The following is a 17,279-nucleotide window of genomic DNA, read 5'->3' as shown; positions in this document are numbered from 1 at the left end:
GTTATATAGTTATGGAGATGGGTTCAGAGTGCAATGAAATGCTCAAAAAGACAATTGTCATATCTCAAAGAGGTTAACCAGCATTCTGGCACCTATAGGTGCCTTGAATGTCAGTTTTGGGCAAAAGGCAGATTATAAATTAAGAGGTGGAGATAAATGAAACTGCTATAGTGTTACCCCAAAGAGAAGCTTGGGGTCCCCACCAACTGGGTGTCTCCTTAAAATGTTGGGAGAATTGCTTAGGTCAAGTGGTGGGTAATAGTGGGGGGATTGTTTCATCTATGTATACCATTACTAACCACGAGAGGATTCCACATTTGGTGAATAAAGAAGGTTTATTTAGAAATATGCCAAAGTGCAACCAAACATAATAGCAATTCAGTCTGAAGCACCATGCAAAGTTAACTGAAGAAGAGGTTTGGAAAATTTGGATGGGGAGGCTTAGAGTTGAGAGAAGGTGATATCTACAAGCCCTGAAGAGGAATCCACAGAAAGCGGAGTGTGGCTCAGACAGCATCTGAGAGCAATATAGGCAGAGGAAACTCTAGATGGTTGGACAGAGCTCTAGTGTTTGCAAACTGGATATGTATCCTCTTTCATATCCTCGAGAGATATTTAACATGCCCACACAAAGTACAAAGAGTTTCATTGCTTTTCCATAGAATTTACAAAAGGGGTGATTCCAGTTGATGATCTTAACTCCAGATTAACAAAATAGTGATTGAATATGGGACAACTGCAAGATACCTGGACTGGAAAGGTGGATGGGAACACGGCAGGGAGGACGGAGTAATCAGCAACTCATTATGCATTTATTATGGTATTATCTAGATCAATGGTGGCGAACCTGTGGCACGAGTGCCAGAGGTAGCACTCAAAGCCCTTTCTGTGAGCACACATACTGTCATCCCAGTACAGAGTTTGCCAAAGTTTGTTACTAGAAAGCCAGAGAGACATGGCACGTTGTGAAAAATAGTAGGCTTTCGGTTACTGTTTGGGCACTCGGTCTCTAAAATGTTTGCCACGTCTTTGGGTCAACATGCCTTTCCCACATGAAACTTCATGGGGTTCCAAGAGTCATTGTGACCTCTTAAAACATGCCTAGCTCCAGATACCAAAATATTAGGCCCCTTACACAGTGCATGACATGTCAGGTATGCTAACAATAAATACTCTCACAATAGGACAATTGGAAAAATGCAACACTGCTTGGAGCATTCCAGGTACTCTGATGATACCTCACTGATTCCTAGGTTCTCAGTAGAATCCCAATCATTGGTGAGTCAGGCCTCTAGTCCATAACACTTTATAGACAGTGAAACAAATATAGTAACAGCTGTTACAGCATTTTACAAAGCTTGTAGGCTGCTATCTGCCTCTGATGTGTGCAAACAATAAATTTTGCTTTCAGAAAATTAGATCTCTTGAAGGCAGAGGTTTTTAAGACTTAGTGGAGGGGAGTATACACATTATGGTAAAAAAAACCCAAATTATTAATACTTGCAATGTGCTAAGAAATCATTATCTCTATTTCAAATTCCAACTATAAGTGGAATGATCATATACCAGTTCAGCTGTATACTTTTCCTGGAGTCATTTATATCTGAGGTTTGAATATTATTATTATTATTTTTAAAAAATCAACCAATCAATCAATTTAGAGGTGCCACAAGATTCTTTCACTCCACCTTCTCTTTTTATACTGAAACTGACATAACACAAAGAAGTCAGCTCAAGACACCTTAAAGACAAACCCATTTATGTTACCATACTGTTTCATGAACACACACACACCTTCTTCAGATGCTAAAACAGCTCTTAGAAAATGAAAAACTTCCAGTTCAAAACTGTAGAGGGCAGGCTGACACTGAAGTAGACAGTTGGAAATCCTCCTCCACTTCTGAGAACTTGGAAATGTGGTCATGCATCCTACTTTATACAAAACAGTCCTCCATTTGGTTTAATAAGAAGGATAGAACCCTAAGAAAGGAGAGGAGGGAAACAACTACCAGCATGACAGCAGACTGAGAAGTAGGCAGACAGGTGGGCACTATGTCACTGTCATATTCCTATTTATATTACAGCAGCAATTTCTAAATTTGAGTCTGTGCATTTAAACTAGCACATGCAGATTTTCTGCAAAACTGTCACCTCTTGTCATTCATTTCTTACAATACATGCTACCTTGTGCATCACATATATTAGAAATTTGTCAAACTATAACTCTCCCTTCTGTTTCACTTCTTGACCTCAGTTTTGTTTTGTTTCTCTGCGGACTAGAGCTTACACATTATTTGGCTTATGCGGGGGCGGGGGGAAAGGATCCCCCACATAAGACAAGGGACCACTGTAATTGTTCCACATTTGTGACATTTTCCATTAGTAGTATGGCGCTTTCTGCATATCTTAGATTGTTGATGTTCTTTCCTCCTATCTTCCTTTCTTCTTCTCATTCTAAACCTGCTTTTCTTATGATATTTTCTGCATACATGTTGGACAAAGAGGGTGATAGAATTCTACCTTGCCTGACCCCTTTGCCAACTGAGAACTATTCCATTTCTCCATATTCTAACAGTTGCCACTTATCCTAAGGACAGATTCCTCATCAGGACTACCAGATGCCGTGGCACTCCTATGATCTGAAGAACCATATATAGCTTTTTGTGGTCTATGCAGTCAAAGCCTTTGCTATAGTCTATAAAACACATGCTTCTCCCTACCCCCCTCGGAATTCCTTTTTATGGTACATTAGCTATTGTATGTTTGCAGTGTGGCCCCTAGTGCATCTTCAATTACCATATTTTCAAACAAAAAAAGTCCTTTTCTAATTGTTTTTCCCCACAAGGTTAATATGTGACATAATGTATACAATAATGGTTAACTAGGAATAAATTTTCAAAATTCTAATTAACTCTTTACAGGTGATTTTCTTTAGAAATCCTGTATTAAATCTCATGCACACATAAAAATGTTGTATATATTTTTCTTTGTAAAGCAGGGATATAAATGGGAGGTAAATCAAAGTCAAAACTACACACCCATCTGAATGTACGAAATCAGATTCCAGTTAGCTTAGGACACCAGAAAATTTTCTGACTCAGAATTATCTAGGGAAACCCACATCACTGTCTTAACAGCACAATTGTATTGTTTGTTTTCTTAAACATAAGTCTCACTGGGTTTTGTAGGGTTTACATTCAAGTAAATGGGTATAGTATTGCAGCCAGAAACTCAGAATGGGCAGATCAAAGCCATGGTGATCAGTCTGATCCCGCAGCGCAGAAATTACAGAGTATTGCACTACAACTGCATATTATGTATAAATCCATTATTTTCTTTGGGAACGTTAATGCAACCCAGCTGTTGGGGCTACAGTTTGAAAGGTGAAGATGAGAGGAGTGGCTGTTTTAACTTTCCCCTTCAGGCATTTTTTTTTCTACTGAAAAACTTACCCCTTTCCTCTCAAGCTATTTTATCTGCTTCTGGGGAACCTATTAGCTCTCAATGGTCTTCTGAGAAGTCCAAGAGTCATTCAGATAATATAAAAATATAAATGGTTCCTTCCAGGAGTAAGCCCATTGAAGTCCCTTTGGTTTCAGCAGAACAATTTAAATGTGTTTTGAAATTGCTCCTCTTGAATTAAAATACTGTTACCAAAAGGAATGCTAACTATGGCTAGATCATGTCCATTATGTTACATGCCCACAACTGCAGAGAGAAGTTGGCTTGTTATCCTGCAAGAAATTAACCAAAGGTTGGAAAATGAGAGGCAGTGAGAAACAAGCATTTATTTACTTTAACAGTTGCAATTTCTCATCAGCGCTGAGGCTTTGAGGGCAGGCTCAGTTCTTTCACATTCAAAGGTAACATTGTGCCTGAACAGACAGGCCAAAGTAAAGCTGCTTCGGGCCACTTTGGAGGTATGCTGTTTAAAAGATACATGCATCTTAAGAGGCCCTAAGCTGCACCAAAGCTGCACTCCAGACTTTAGGATTGGAGCGTGGCTTTGGTGCGGCTTCCGGCCTCTTAGGACACATGCTTCATTGGAACAGCACACTTCCAAAGTGGCCTGAAGCAGCTTTATTTTGGCCTGTCTGTTCAGGCCCATTGTCTCCACACACAAAAAGAAGATTGCAGAATGTGAGGCACATGTTCTCTGATTATGTTGTTATTGCATGCCTTCAAGTTGTTTCCAGTGTATGTCTAACCCTAACCCTAAAGCAAACCTATCATGGGCAAGATTTGTTCAGAGGAGGTTTGCCATTGCCTTCCTCCAAGGTAATCCAATGGGTTTCCATAGCTGAGCAAGGGCTCGAACCCTGGTCTCGAAGAGCCCTATCCCAGCACTCAAACCACTACACCACACTGGCTCCCTAATTACTTCTGTTCCACTATATTTATTAATATAGTAAATAAAGAACAGGGAGCAATTAAAACATGGGCTGAGACCTATGTGTTAAAGAAAAGAGTACCATCAAACTATGTGGGAGAAGGCACTGCTCTGACTGTCCAGATATTTATTTATTAGTTACACTGATATGGTACCTATTCTCCTGTGAGCTCAGGGTGGCACACATGGCTTTCCTTCTGGCCTCTTAATTCTCACAACAACCCTGCCAGGTTGGCCAGGCAGAGAAAAAGTGATTATCCCAAGATCATTTAGTGGGTTTCATGTCTCAGAAGGGACTAAGGTTTGAAGGTATGCAGTGCTTGCCAGAGTAATTAATACATTATTGATTAGATATAGACAAGCCTTTCCCAAACAGACAGATTCAAGCCCTACCAGTCGGAAGACACTGTGCAACTACTCTGTCTTTCCTGTCATAAAGGATTCTCTGTGGAAATAAAAAAGATAGAAGGAATGGTGAGAAAAAGCCATTCCTATATGGCAGGTGGTTCCAACTCTATATGATTCTATGAAGGTTGATAAGGAGTGATGTGGCTATAAATTCTGAAGTGCAGGCCTTCATTATGACAGTTGCCACAGCCAAACATCCCAAGGGGGAATCTAAAATGCAGGTAGCTGTGTTGAGCCACATCAACAAACCAGGTCTAGCAGTTTTCATCTCCAACACAGCAGGTCTTTTGTAGAGGTAATGGATCTGAATTGCTAGTTTAAGCCAGTACCAAGTTCTTTATATTACAACAAGGAAAGGTCACATCAGTATATTGTTGCTGGGAAGATTCACTTTCTTTCAGCTTCTCTGGAGACTGCATTTGAGGCTATCAGGAACAGGGGAGGCGAGGAGAGGGCAGATAAAGTCATCATCCCTCTTTATCAAAAAGGAGCAATGTTTTGGAACCTGTCATTCTTGACTCCACTGCACCACTGGTTAGAAATGGAAGATGATGTTCTCGACACTTCATTAAAAATTCCACAAATACCAGCAGGGCAACTTACAACAAAAGAAAGTGTCATCTGAAAGGGTCTGGAAACAAGGACCAACTTAGGGAGTTGGATATGTTCAGCCTGGAGAAGAGAAGCTGAAGAGGTGATATGATGGCCCTGTTTAAATATGTGAAAGGATGTCATACTTTGAGGATGGAGCAAGCTTGTTTTCTGCTACTCCAGAGACTATGACACTGAGCAATGGATGCAAACTAAAGGAAAAGAGATTCCACCTCAACATTAGGAGGAATTTTATGACAGTAAGAGCCGTTCGATAGTGAAACACACTCCCTCAGAAAATGGTGGAGTCTCCTTCTTTGGAAGTTTTTAAACAGAGGCTGGATGGCTATCTGTCCAGAGTACTTTGATTGTGTATTTCTGCATGACAAGGGGTTCAACTGGGTGGCTCTTGAGGTCTCTTTCCATTCTATGACAGCACCCAAGGTGAGAATAGAGAAAGAGAACCTCAGTTACCCTAAAGTTTAAAATGCATATCTTGGTTCCAGCCTTTTTAAGAGCTGTTGGTTTCTGTCAAGAGATAACAGTAAATATTTAAATGAGTCCTATTGATTACACATGGGACTGTACCTTCTAGATTGTCAGAGACATCCGTTTTTGTTGTTGTTGTTTTTTTTGTTTTTTTCATTTGTGGGATCTGTTAGAGGAAGATTGGTTCCTTCCACCTCCTCTCACCCAAACTTTGCTCCACTTCCCTTACTCTGTACCATTTCTCTGTTTTACGTGTACAGTAATTTAAGGGACAGAATTGGTAGAAAGCATTAGGATCTTTGAGGCCAGGAAACCCAACAACTATGATGTTTCTTATAATCCAGATGTGCAGAGAGTTAAGGACATAAATCCCCATGCATGATGAGATGAGAATATAGTCCCTGCATTAGAGCATGTTTTAAATAATCTCATCAACTGACCATTTAAAAAAAAAGCATGGTTATGTACAGTTCTATGCCGTCAGGACAGAAATTATATTTATCAAAGTATGGAAAGGGCTGGCTAGATCCCTTGAACTTCACCAGAGGCTTTTCAAAAACTAGGGGGTCATGCCGAGTTAACAAAGCTGTTTCTATGCTGAAAAGGAGGGGGATTGGGATGGTGGTGGATGTGTATGAAAGAAAAATGCTGGACACTGAAACAAATCCAATATAATCCCCTGGAATTAGTTTTAGTTTACATTAGTGTAACTGAGAACAGAATTTCACTACCAATCTCACTACAAATCCCATTAACGTCAACCAAATCCCTTTGGCTATGATACCTATTTGACTTAGAAAAGTTTGAAAACAAAGGAGATCTTTTTTCTGTGGACTGTGGAAAATGCCACTTTAAAATACATGGATATCCATTTTGTTCTATGGGGCAAAACTCCCCAAAATCTACAGCTGGCAATATCTTTATTAGGACTATCCAAAATTCCACAAAATGGTGTAAATCAGTGTTTCAAAAACTTTGGTCCTCCAGGGCTTCAACTCCTAGAAACGTCTAAAGGCATCATGTCTGATCTGATTTTGGAAGCTAAGCAAGTTCAGTTCTAGTTAGTACTTGGATCTACAGATAGACTGCCCTGATCATTTCCTGACCACCATATCCATATGTTTTTTGCTATTGTCTGCCTCCAAATCATTTCCAATTTGTGGGGATCCTAAAGTGAGCCTATCAGAGTTTTCTTGGCAAAATTTGCTCAGATGAGGCTTGTCATTGCCTTTCTCTAATGCCAAGCAAGGGGGGCTAGCCCAAGGTCACCCAGTAAATGGGGATTTGAATCCTGGGCTCAAAACACACTGCAGAAATCATCCAGTTTGAGACCACTTTAATTACCCTGGCTCAGTACTAGGGAATACTGGAAATTGTTTATTGTGGCGCCAGAGCTCTCTGACAGAGAAGGCTAAGTGCCTCACAAAACTACAGCTCCCAGAATTCCCTAGCATTGAGCCAGGGCAGTTAAAGTGGTCTCAAACTGGATTATTTATGAAGTGTGTTTTGGATTCTGGTCTCTGGGACTCCTAATTCAGCACTCAAACCACTACGCCACAATGGCTCTTGAGCCAAACGTAAAGGGTTTCTGACCATAAGCAAGGCATTGGCTTAAAAAGGATGGCCACTTCTTCCGTAGTACAGCAGGATAGCAATCTCATTGCATCATTTTTTAAAAAGTGAAAAACAAATTGAGGTTTTCTATTAGTATTACAGTTTGACCTTTCTTTTCCCAATTTTCTCCTTCGTCAGTATTCTCTGATGAAACAAAATGGAATTTGGCCTCAGACAATGCATGTAGGATCAAGCTCTTGTGACTTCCCTCTTTATACAAAGGGCACTATACTCAAACACACCCAAGCTGAGCCATCTATAAGGATTGCAAAATGAGTTTATGAACACATAACTGCAGTCAAGTCAGCTCCCTCCCTGTGATTTACATATCTGGGCAAGAAACAAATCCACAGCAGAGATCACTGGCACTGGAAATGTTGCCTTCAGCCAAGTTCTAGATACCAAGCTACTCAGCTTCTTTCCTCTGACCCCAAACCTGGAAACATTACTGTTTGGGATTACAACTCCCAGAATTTCCAGGAACAATGCTGGCTGAGTGATACTGGGAATTACAGTACCTAAAATATTTTTGTCCATAGTGTACCCCAATCCCCTGCCTGTTTCCTGCATATATAAATTTCTGTTTTCTGGTTTCTTTATTAGAAAATGGAGCTGGTACTATTACAGTAATAACTCATAACTTTACGTACCAAACAGACATTGGAGCTTATCCCATGGCGTTTTAATTCGGTTTACCTCTATCTGGTTTAAACCTTAATTCAGGTGGCATCCTGATACTATCAGATGGTTTTTGCCACCTAAATACAGCCCAGGTTCATCCCTGCTTCCAGGAGCACTCCACCGGCCTTTTTCTCAAGCCAAAAAACTCCTGGATCTGAAAAGAGCCAGGAGGACAAGCTCTGGAAGTGGGGTTGGATCCGGGATGTATTCAGGCGGCAAATTAGGCAGCAAAAACCACCTGATAAAATCAGGATGTCTCCTGAATTAAGATTTAATCTGGATAGAGGTAAAATGAATTAAAACACCATGGGATAAGTTCCATAATGTGAAACTACATAATAGACAGGCTTGTCTTCAAACCAGACATTTGTCTGTACATGTCAGAAACAAGAAAATGCTAGAATTCTTACTTTTTTAATCTACAAATGAGGCTAACAAACACAATTTATCTGTGATTCTAAAGCAGATTTGTCAGTCACACCTACGGTAAGTTATTTTCTTTCAGTAAGACTGGCAAGACACCTAGTTTTGGCCAAACTGCCTCATGCATGATATCCAGTCCAGCAGTCAGTCAAAAGTGAAGTGGATGTGGTTAGTACTCTGAATAAACATAGGAAAAAATTATGCAATATCATTTCAAGCTTTAACCCACTAGTCTTTCTTCACTGTCATGTTAAAGAAGTTTCCAACAAGTAAAAGTTATCCTTCTGTCACCTCTTCTGTTAGCTCTAGCATTAACCTTTTTTTATAAAATGTCTGTACTGGATGTCCCCTGGAAGTGTTATTGTTGAAAGAACTGATTTTGCAGATGTCTGGTTGCTATCTGGCCATTAAGCAACCTGGTACTGAATCATCATTAATTTAGTGCAGATCATCGTTTGCCTTGGATAGGGACATTCATATCAACCATCAGTGGAAACTAAACAAACATATTTTGTATTGTGCCTGAAAACCTTTTTCTTATCACGGTTTTATGTAGATCTGTCCTGCTAGGTTAGAGTAGTTGTGTTTGTAATACAAACTACTTTCCCAAGCAACACAGAATTTTAAGTACATTATGTCTTTGTAAAAGAAAGAGTAAGCATGCTAAGAGTACCAATTTCAGCATCAATCAACCCCACACGGCTCGTGTTCCCACAGTTTTTGGAAACTAGAAATTACTTTCCATTTACTTCTGGTCACTTTTCAAAATGATTTTTTTGGCTGATTCACAGTGCAGCTGAATAGGATGTAGAGGTCAAACTACGCAGAAGTAACATGGTTGAAAAAGTAATTGTCTTGGGATGGGAGTGGGCTTTAGAAACTGCAGAGGTCTGTGGAGGTCCAACTGGCCAAGAACTGCACAGGACTGAGCCCTTCTCACCCTGATCTGCATGCAGATTTCAGGTCACATAATTCCCATCACAGTTCAGAAACAATGACAAGACCAAGAGCACATCTGAAAAAGAGCCGGGGGGGGGGGGGGGGAGAGAGACTACAGTATAGTCTACTATAAAGGTTAGGAATAGAAAAGAAAATAATTTCAAATAGGATGTAACCAAGACATAAACTATTATGGCCAGATCTGACTTCTCCAGGAACACAAGGCAGTGATCTGTTTACAGATCTACTCACATCACTGAATATAGTATGATGGCCTTATTCTCTTTCTCTAATGTCACAAACCAAAGTTAATCTCTTAAAAGCTTTGTTCACTTTTCCAAGTAAGAAAGATCTATCAATTACCTGCAGCATTAACAGATTAGTATCAATCATGCTCTGGAAAAGGGCCTTAAGATGTATCCAAATTCCCCTTTCACTACACCATTGGCAATCTGCCCCTTTCCCAGTAGCCCTCTAGATCAGTGATTCTAAATTGGTGGGATGGGACCCCCAGGAGAATGCAGGAATTGCTCAAGGGGGTGGCACGAGATTTGGAGGCCCCGATCCCTCCTCCTACTCCAAAACTTTTTATGTGTAAAATTTACATATGCAATAAGTTAAATATTGAATTTACTTAGAGAAGTTGTGATGCATGGGGGCAAGCTGGATCAAGGTTGGTCAGCAGTCTCAGATGCCCATAGAAGGGGGATAAGGGGGAAAAGTAAAGATACACATCTTGCAGCGATGACCTTGGATCAGGGGTGGAGAGTGAGGAACACAAGACTTGGAGGACTGATCTTCTCTTCAGATCCTATGATCTGGGTCAGTTACATTGTGCAAGTATGGCTGTAGTGAAACTAAAGCTTTCAGAGTCACAGCCCAGAGACCCCCTGATGAGCAGGGACTATGGCATCATTTGAGTACCACTGCTCTAGATGGAGAAGGAGAAGGAGAGTTAGCAGTCGTATCAGAAAAGAGAGTGCAGTGCTCAGAAAATATACTTTTTGGACTCCAGTTCCCAGAATCCCCCAGGTAACCCAAAGAGATAGAAGGCAAGTAGATTGGCAGGAAAAGAAAGATGGTCTGCTGAGCTTTACCCATCACTAGCATGAGCTGCCTCTGACAGATTACTTGTTAGGCAATGCAGCCCTTCAATGGGAAAACAAGATTCTGTATCACTGATGCACAAACATCTCCACCTTTGTATTTAAGGCTTCAAAGTCAAAGTCCCTGTCCCAATGCTGCACATGATGGAACTGTAGGGTTGGTGTGAGTACCAGAATACATTCAAGAAAATCCAGAATTCTCATGTATGTGAAATCTGTGCACTTTTTTTTCTCACCTTAAGGAATGGGGAACATATTTTAATAGCAGAAGAGTAACTCAAAATATTTTAAAAGACAACAAAACTTGTTTTCCTGTTTTCTAACTTACAGGGAAATGAAACATAGGTTAGGCTGTGCTAATTTTTTGCCAGCTCGCCTGTTTGAAATTTCGCTTTAAGTTGTTTGTAATCTGAGAAACATACAGCTGAAAAAAGGAGGATCCCCTTCCATCTGAGTCTTGCCAACAATTACAGAAAGACTCCCAAGATACTTGAACCCAGAAAACAAACCCACCCGCTTTTCTTGCATGTCTGGCTTGATACCAATTTTTGACTAGGGAATAATCAAATGGTAATTCTTGTGGCAAGATTTTAAAAACCCAGCTTGCAAAGCAGGTTAAACATTGACCCAGAGAACTGAAAATTCCATGCAATAGCTCTGTGGCATTCAGGAATGTGGCTTCTGTTCAAAAAATGACTTAACCCCAGAAAGAACAACAACTCTCGAGTTCAATGGGCCAGAAAACAGCAGCTTGTGATCATTCCCTAGACAAAAGGCAACACTATGGGAACTCCAGCTACAGTTTCCAAAAATGTTTTGATCCCTCTACTTCACCTCATTTAACTCCTGATTAATATCCTCTTCCAAGATTAAATGCATGAGGATATAAGGTATGTACACCACTCAATGAAAATGCCAAATGGTTTTTCCCCCCTCCCTAAAGTGTCACATTTATTGTGGGCTACACAGCAGTGGTGTAGTGTCTACCCTTTTCATTTTCCTTCTGCTGGTTTCTTTTTGTGTGTGTGCTTTCCTCTTTCCCTCATCTCCTTATATAATGGACTGCTGAGAAAAGACCACAGCACTCTTGCAGAGGCCAGAGATGTTCACCCGAGATGAAGTTGAAGGTCGCATGTGGCTTTAGGGCTGCTGGTTGCCCTGTTGATTTAAGGACACAGGAGACCAGGGCCTTCTTTGATGCTCATCTTCCTCACTGAAAAATACCAAACCTTTATCCCAAAAGATGCACAATTCAAAATGTGTAAACATCCAGAGTATGGTGCACATTTCGATCAATAGTATTTATTTGATTTATATTCCCCTATCTCTCCTAAATGGGATTCAAGATGGTTCCTAGGCCAAATTTGGATTAAAAGTCCAAGTGTGTGTGTATTTGGCAGAGGGATTAATTAATTTCATATACAGAAAACACAAATTGGAAAGTACTCCTTTTTTATGCAAGGAAAGAACTTCTGTTCATTAGAACTATTCCTTTAAGGTATATATTAATTGCTCAGACTCAAACTTACTTTTAAAAAAATTCTTACTGAAGATTAAATACTGCTCTTTTCTCACATTCTATTTTTTTAAAACCAGAAATAACACATTTTCCCTGATGCAAGTAGCTAAGGTTCCTTTCACATTTATTCAGCTAGGTGAACTTGTCACATCATCACCCTAATATCAGGTTTCTTCAAACCAGTGCCCTCCCAAATGCTCTACTGGATTACAAACCTCATTATCCCCAGGCAGTATTGTTAGTAGCCTGCCTTATTATGCCTGTGAGCCATGAAAAACACAATCAGAAGAGTATGGTACTGGTTCAGACTGAGGGCAGAACATGAAAAATGTATGAGTAAATGTAATCCGCTTTCCTGATGTCAAGAAGGAGTTCTATGAATGTTCTCATTACAAAAGGTAACTTCTCCCCACAGGGTTTTAACACATTATTTTTGTTAAGCAAACAGAATTCAATTGTGTAAATAAGATACATGTAGTGACCTCTGCCTGCATCAGGATTATTATTATTATTAACCTTTATTTATGAAGCGCTGTAAATTTACACAGCGCTGTACATACAATCTTTTTAGTTAGACGGTTCCCTGCCCTCGGGCTTACAATCTAAAAAGACATGACACAGAAGGAGAAGGGAGTGGTGGAGCGAAAGGGTAAGAGGTCCTAATCCTAATTAAATTCGGTTTCACTCTACCTTTCCGTTCTTCTCTGCTTCAGCTGGCTGAAGACACACCTGTGATTCAGAAAGAGAAAGTAGCCAAAGGAAAATGCTAAAAATCTGCATCATCATAACACCTTTATTGGACCAACTTAAAGATCACAAAATCATGTGCAAGCATCCAAGTCTTTAGAATTCTTTATTAGGCAAGGGAAGAAAGGAAGGGAGGGAGGAGGTTATGATGGCCAAAGGAAGTGTTTCGGTGTTACAAGTTCTGTAGACTGTATCAGATTATAGTCTTAAAAAGGAAAGTGAGAGGGGGATGCAGATATTTAAATGAAATTTAACTAAGTACTGAGATTCTTTCAGTTTCCGTATGGGATCCTCCTAATAATCAAATTACAATAGAAGAAACAAATATGGGAAATCAGTCATCTTTCAAAGATCCAGCTGCTTGCTACTCTCTTCTCAAGTGGTATGGAGCAGTTTTGCCAAACAATGCAGTATTTTGCACAATATTCTGTGATCTTGAATTGTCCCAATAAAGGCCTTATGCTGACACAGATTCTTCTTGCAATTACTTATGTATCCAAATCTCTCTCATCTTCCTTTTTTTTAAGATTCTATGGGGAAATTGGTTGCTCTCCAAGCCTGAAACAAACCTCCCAAAGGCATCTGAATGAAAATATGTTACACACTGGGAGTCACTTTTAAGATAAATCAATGTAAAATGTAAATGTCAAGTGAAAGTACCACCAAGTTTGTTTCCTCTTCTCTTAGGGAACATATCAGTTTCTGACTGAGTTATCTCCAAGCTTCTAGACAGCTGTGGGTTTTTCTTCCCAAAGAAATTAGCATACATAACATTTATTTTTTTTACTGTGAGCAAACTTTTTAAAAATGATGTTTTAAAAACCTAATTTCAAAATGATGTCCTTTACACACTGGATTTTCCATTCCCTTTTATGGCCTTCATTACCCACCACCCAGCCCCACCACCCCAAAAAATTCTGCTCTTGAAAGTACTGTGGTTTCTACTGGATTTTGATACACAATTCACTGTTATTTACTGCTGAGCCAAAAGCAGGATGCTGTTACAAAACCAGTTTTGACAATTTGACAATGTGAAGGGTGCTACAAAAAAAGAGGGGGGGCAAGAAAAAAAGCAGGAGTGTTTCTAGAATAGCTCTTTCCCAGGCAATTATTTAATGTGTAGGAAATGTTTGCTCTCTAAATTGGCTTTATGATGATATCTCATTACTTAAAACACTAACTGTGTGATCTCCAACAGCCTGGGCTAATTTAATCAGCAAGAGCATGCTTTGTTTTTTCAAAAAAGGTATTGCTTAAATAATGGCTGAGTGGGAGAGATTCAAAAGCTCAATTTAGACAAAAATATCTGTTTCTGAAAATTCAACAGATTACTAATTATACCAATAACTGAAACAGACTGACATAGACTATTGCGTCTGAAAAACCATACAGCCCAATCACACAGTGCTGACCTTCTTGAACAGTGTAGTGTCTGCTTTTCCCTTGACCTATAGCTCTTTGATTCAAAATGCCAAGTTTTATATATAAATATATACGTACACACATGCAAGCTTAGGGATACTGTTGTGAAAGATCCAGCGACTGTCCATATGACACTTAGTTTTTAATAACTGCATTACTTATCAATACATCAACCAAACTACAGCATGCTTTGGCAGCTATGTTCAAAAGACCATAAATTTAATTCCATAGTTTTATGTATCTGTATGTGAATGTCAAAAAACACAAAAATTTTGCTTCATCCCACTCTGCCATTCAATTGGATTAAAAAAAACAATTACCTTAGTTACAAATCTTGGCTTCCTTCACTGTACCCACTGCTCTCTTGTCAGATACAAATCCCTACCCATCCTCCCAGTTTCTTTTAATTGTATATCCTACTACATGCTTCTGACCATGGTCATAGTAAGATGGTTTGAACTCTGAATATGGTCCTTTGTGTGCACATGTGAGCTATTTTAGATGTGGTAGCATACAAATTAAATGAATGAATGAACAAAACACAAAATACAATAGGAAAAAAACCGACCAGAAATGTGAACCCATTTCACCTCTGCAACTTCACTGACGTTAACAGCCTTTTCCCATGCATTTTACTCATTTTCTCAACTAAAGAACTAAAAGCAACATATTGCAACCCACTCCAAAAAGGGACACCTACAGCATGCCTGCAAAGCTAAGTATGTGAGGGCTGGAATAGTAATGATAATGGGTATTATGATAATGGTGATATGCTCAGAGTCACTAGGAAAAGAATTTTTTTGAAACATGGCAGCAAATTCTGAATCTAAAATCTAGTCCTTTGCATGCTAACCACAAAACATCCCCTGAACTACTCATTTACATGTGTTTTCAAAAGTAAGGATGAGAAACAGCACCATCCCCAAATCCCATTTAATCCCCTGCCATGCAGGAATACCATTAAAGCACTCTAGACAGATGGCTATCCAGCCTGTTTAAAAACCTGCAAAGGAGACTCCACCATTGTTTTTTGTGGGTTTTTCGGGCTATGTGGCCATGTTTCTTCCTGATGTTTCACCAGCATCTGTGACTGGCATCTTCAGAGAATGTTTGCCTGGAAAAGACTCCACCATTCTCCGAGACAGCGTATTCCACTGTCAAACAGCTCTTACTATCAGGAACTTCTTCCTTATGTTTAAGTGGAATCTTTTCCTGTAGCTTGAATCCATTGCTGTGTTCTAATCTCTAGAGCAGCAGAAAACATGCTTGCTCCATCTTCAGTATGACATCCTTCCTAATATTTAAAAATGGCTGTCATATAACATTTTGACCTTCTCTTCTCCAGGCTAAACACCAACTCTCTAAGTCTCTCCTCATAGGGCATGGTTTCCAGGCCTTTCACCATTTTGGTTCCCCTCCTCTGGACATGCTTCAGCTTGTATATATCTTTCTTGAATTGTGGAGCCCAGAACTGGACACAATATTCCAGGTGAGGTCTGGCCAAAGTAGAATAGAGTGGGACCATTATTTCCCTCAATCTAGACATTATATTCCTACTGATGCAGCCTAGAATTGGTTTGCTTAGCTGCCACATCACATTGGTGACCCATGTTCAGTCTGTGGTCCACTAAGATTCCTAGATTCTTTTTGCATGTACTGATGTTACCCATCCTATATCTGTGCATTTCATTTATATTGCCCAAGTGTAGTATCCTACATTTCTCCTTGTTTAAATTCATTTGGTTAGTTTTGGGCCAAACTTTCTAATCTGTTAAGGTCTTGTGAATGCTGATCGTGTCCTCTGGGGTATTAGAAATCCTTCCTAATTTAGTAGGAAACGTAATAAGCATCCCCTCTATTCTATCATCCAAGTCATTGAAAAAAAGATGTTGAATAGCACTGGACCCAGGAGAGAACCCTGTGGCACCCCAGTAAGATCACTTATCTTGGAAGCTAAGCAGAGTAGCCTTGTTTGAGAGAGTGCCAAAAATACTAGGTGCTGTAGACTCAGAGGAAGGCAATTTCTGAGTATCCCTTTCCTAAGAAAAGCCTATGAAATTTATGGGGTCACAATAAATGGACAGGCAACTTGAAGGTGGGTGTGTGCACATAAACACACATATACAATCCATGCTGCCCATTTCACAAGAGAAAAATCTGGATTGTGCATGGTGGCTGCAAGAGATTCCAATATATCCATTTAGGGAAGGCAGGGAGCGCAGTCCTTCCTATCACTCTGCCCCCACTGCCTCCTCTTTTGCCTTCTGTAACTGAGTCTGAGGGACATTCTGTGTATGCTGAGTAGGCCTGCTCAGTAGTGACCCAGACAGTAAAGTAGGAAATTCAGGATGTTACTGAAGAAAAACATACTTTTTCAACTGGTACTGGACAGCCGGTGAGTGGCTTGCAGTAATTGTACTAACTGAACTATTAATAAATTAGCCCTGCTTCTAAAGAACTGAATGTTAGAGACTATATTTCTATATAACAGAGGCTTAATCAGGATCAATCTCAATGAAAGTGAATTATTATAAAGGCTTATCCTGCACCATTTTAGTACACTAACCGAAGCCAAATACTACAAAATTTGGGATTATAGTATTTGTTCCCTTTCTCTTAGATCAGGATGATCCTATATAATTCTCCAAGGGGCGAAGCAGACAAGGCAAAGGAGTGGCCAGAAGCTTCTCCCATCCTGATCACCACAGGACCACTGCAGAACCACAGCAACCAGACATCACGGTCTCGAGGGCAGCTGCTACTGCAGTCCGAAATGGTCCATGAAAAGGAGCGGTAAGAAACAGCTCCTTTTGCAGCCTGTTTTGGGCTGCATTAGATGGCCTCCACGTGGCCTCTGCACAATCTGAAGGTGTGCGTCATGTGCACGCCCCACCCCTAGATCTGCCTGACCAGTCCTTTTGGGGCCGTCTGTTTGAAGCTATTATCTACT

Source organism: Sceloporus undulatus, chromosome 4 (genome assembly GCF_019175285.1).
Source record: "Sceloporus undulatus isolate JIND9_A2432 ecotype Alabama chromosome 4, SceUnd_v1.1, whole genome shotgun sequence".
Lineage (NCBI taxonomy): Eukaryota > Metazoa > Chordata > Lepidosauria > Squamata > Phrynosomatidae > Sceloporus > Sceloporus undulatus.
This window is presented reverse-complemented; position numbering follows the sequence as displayed.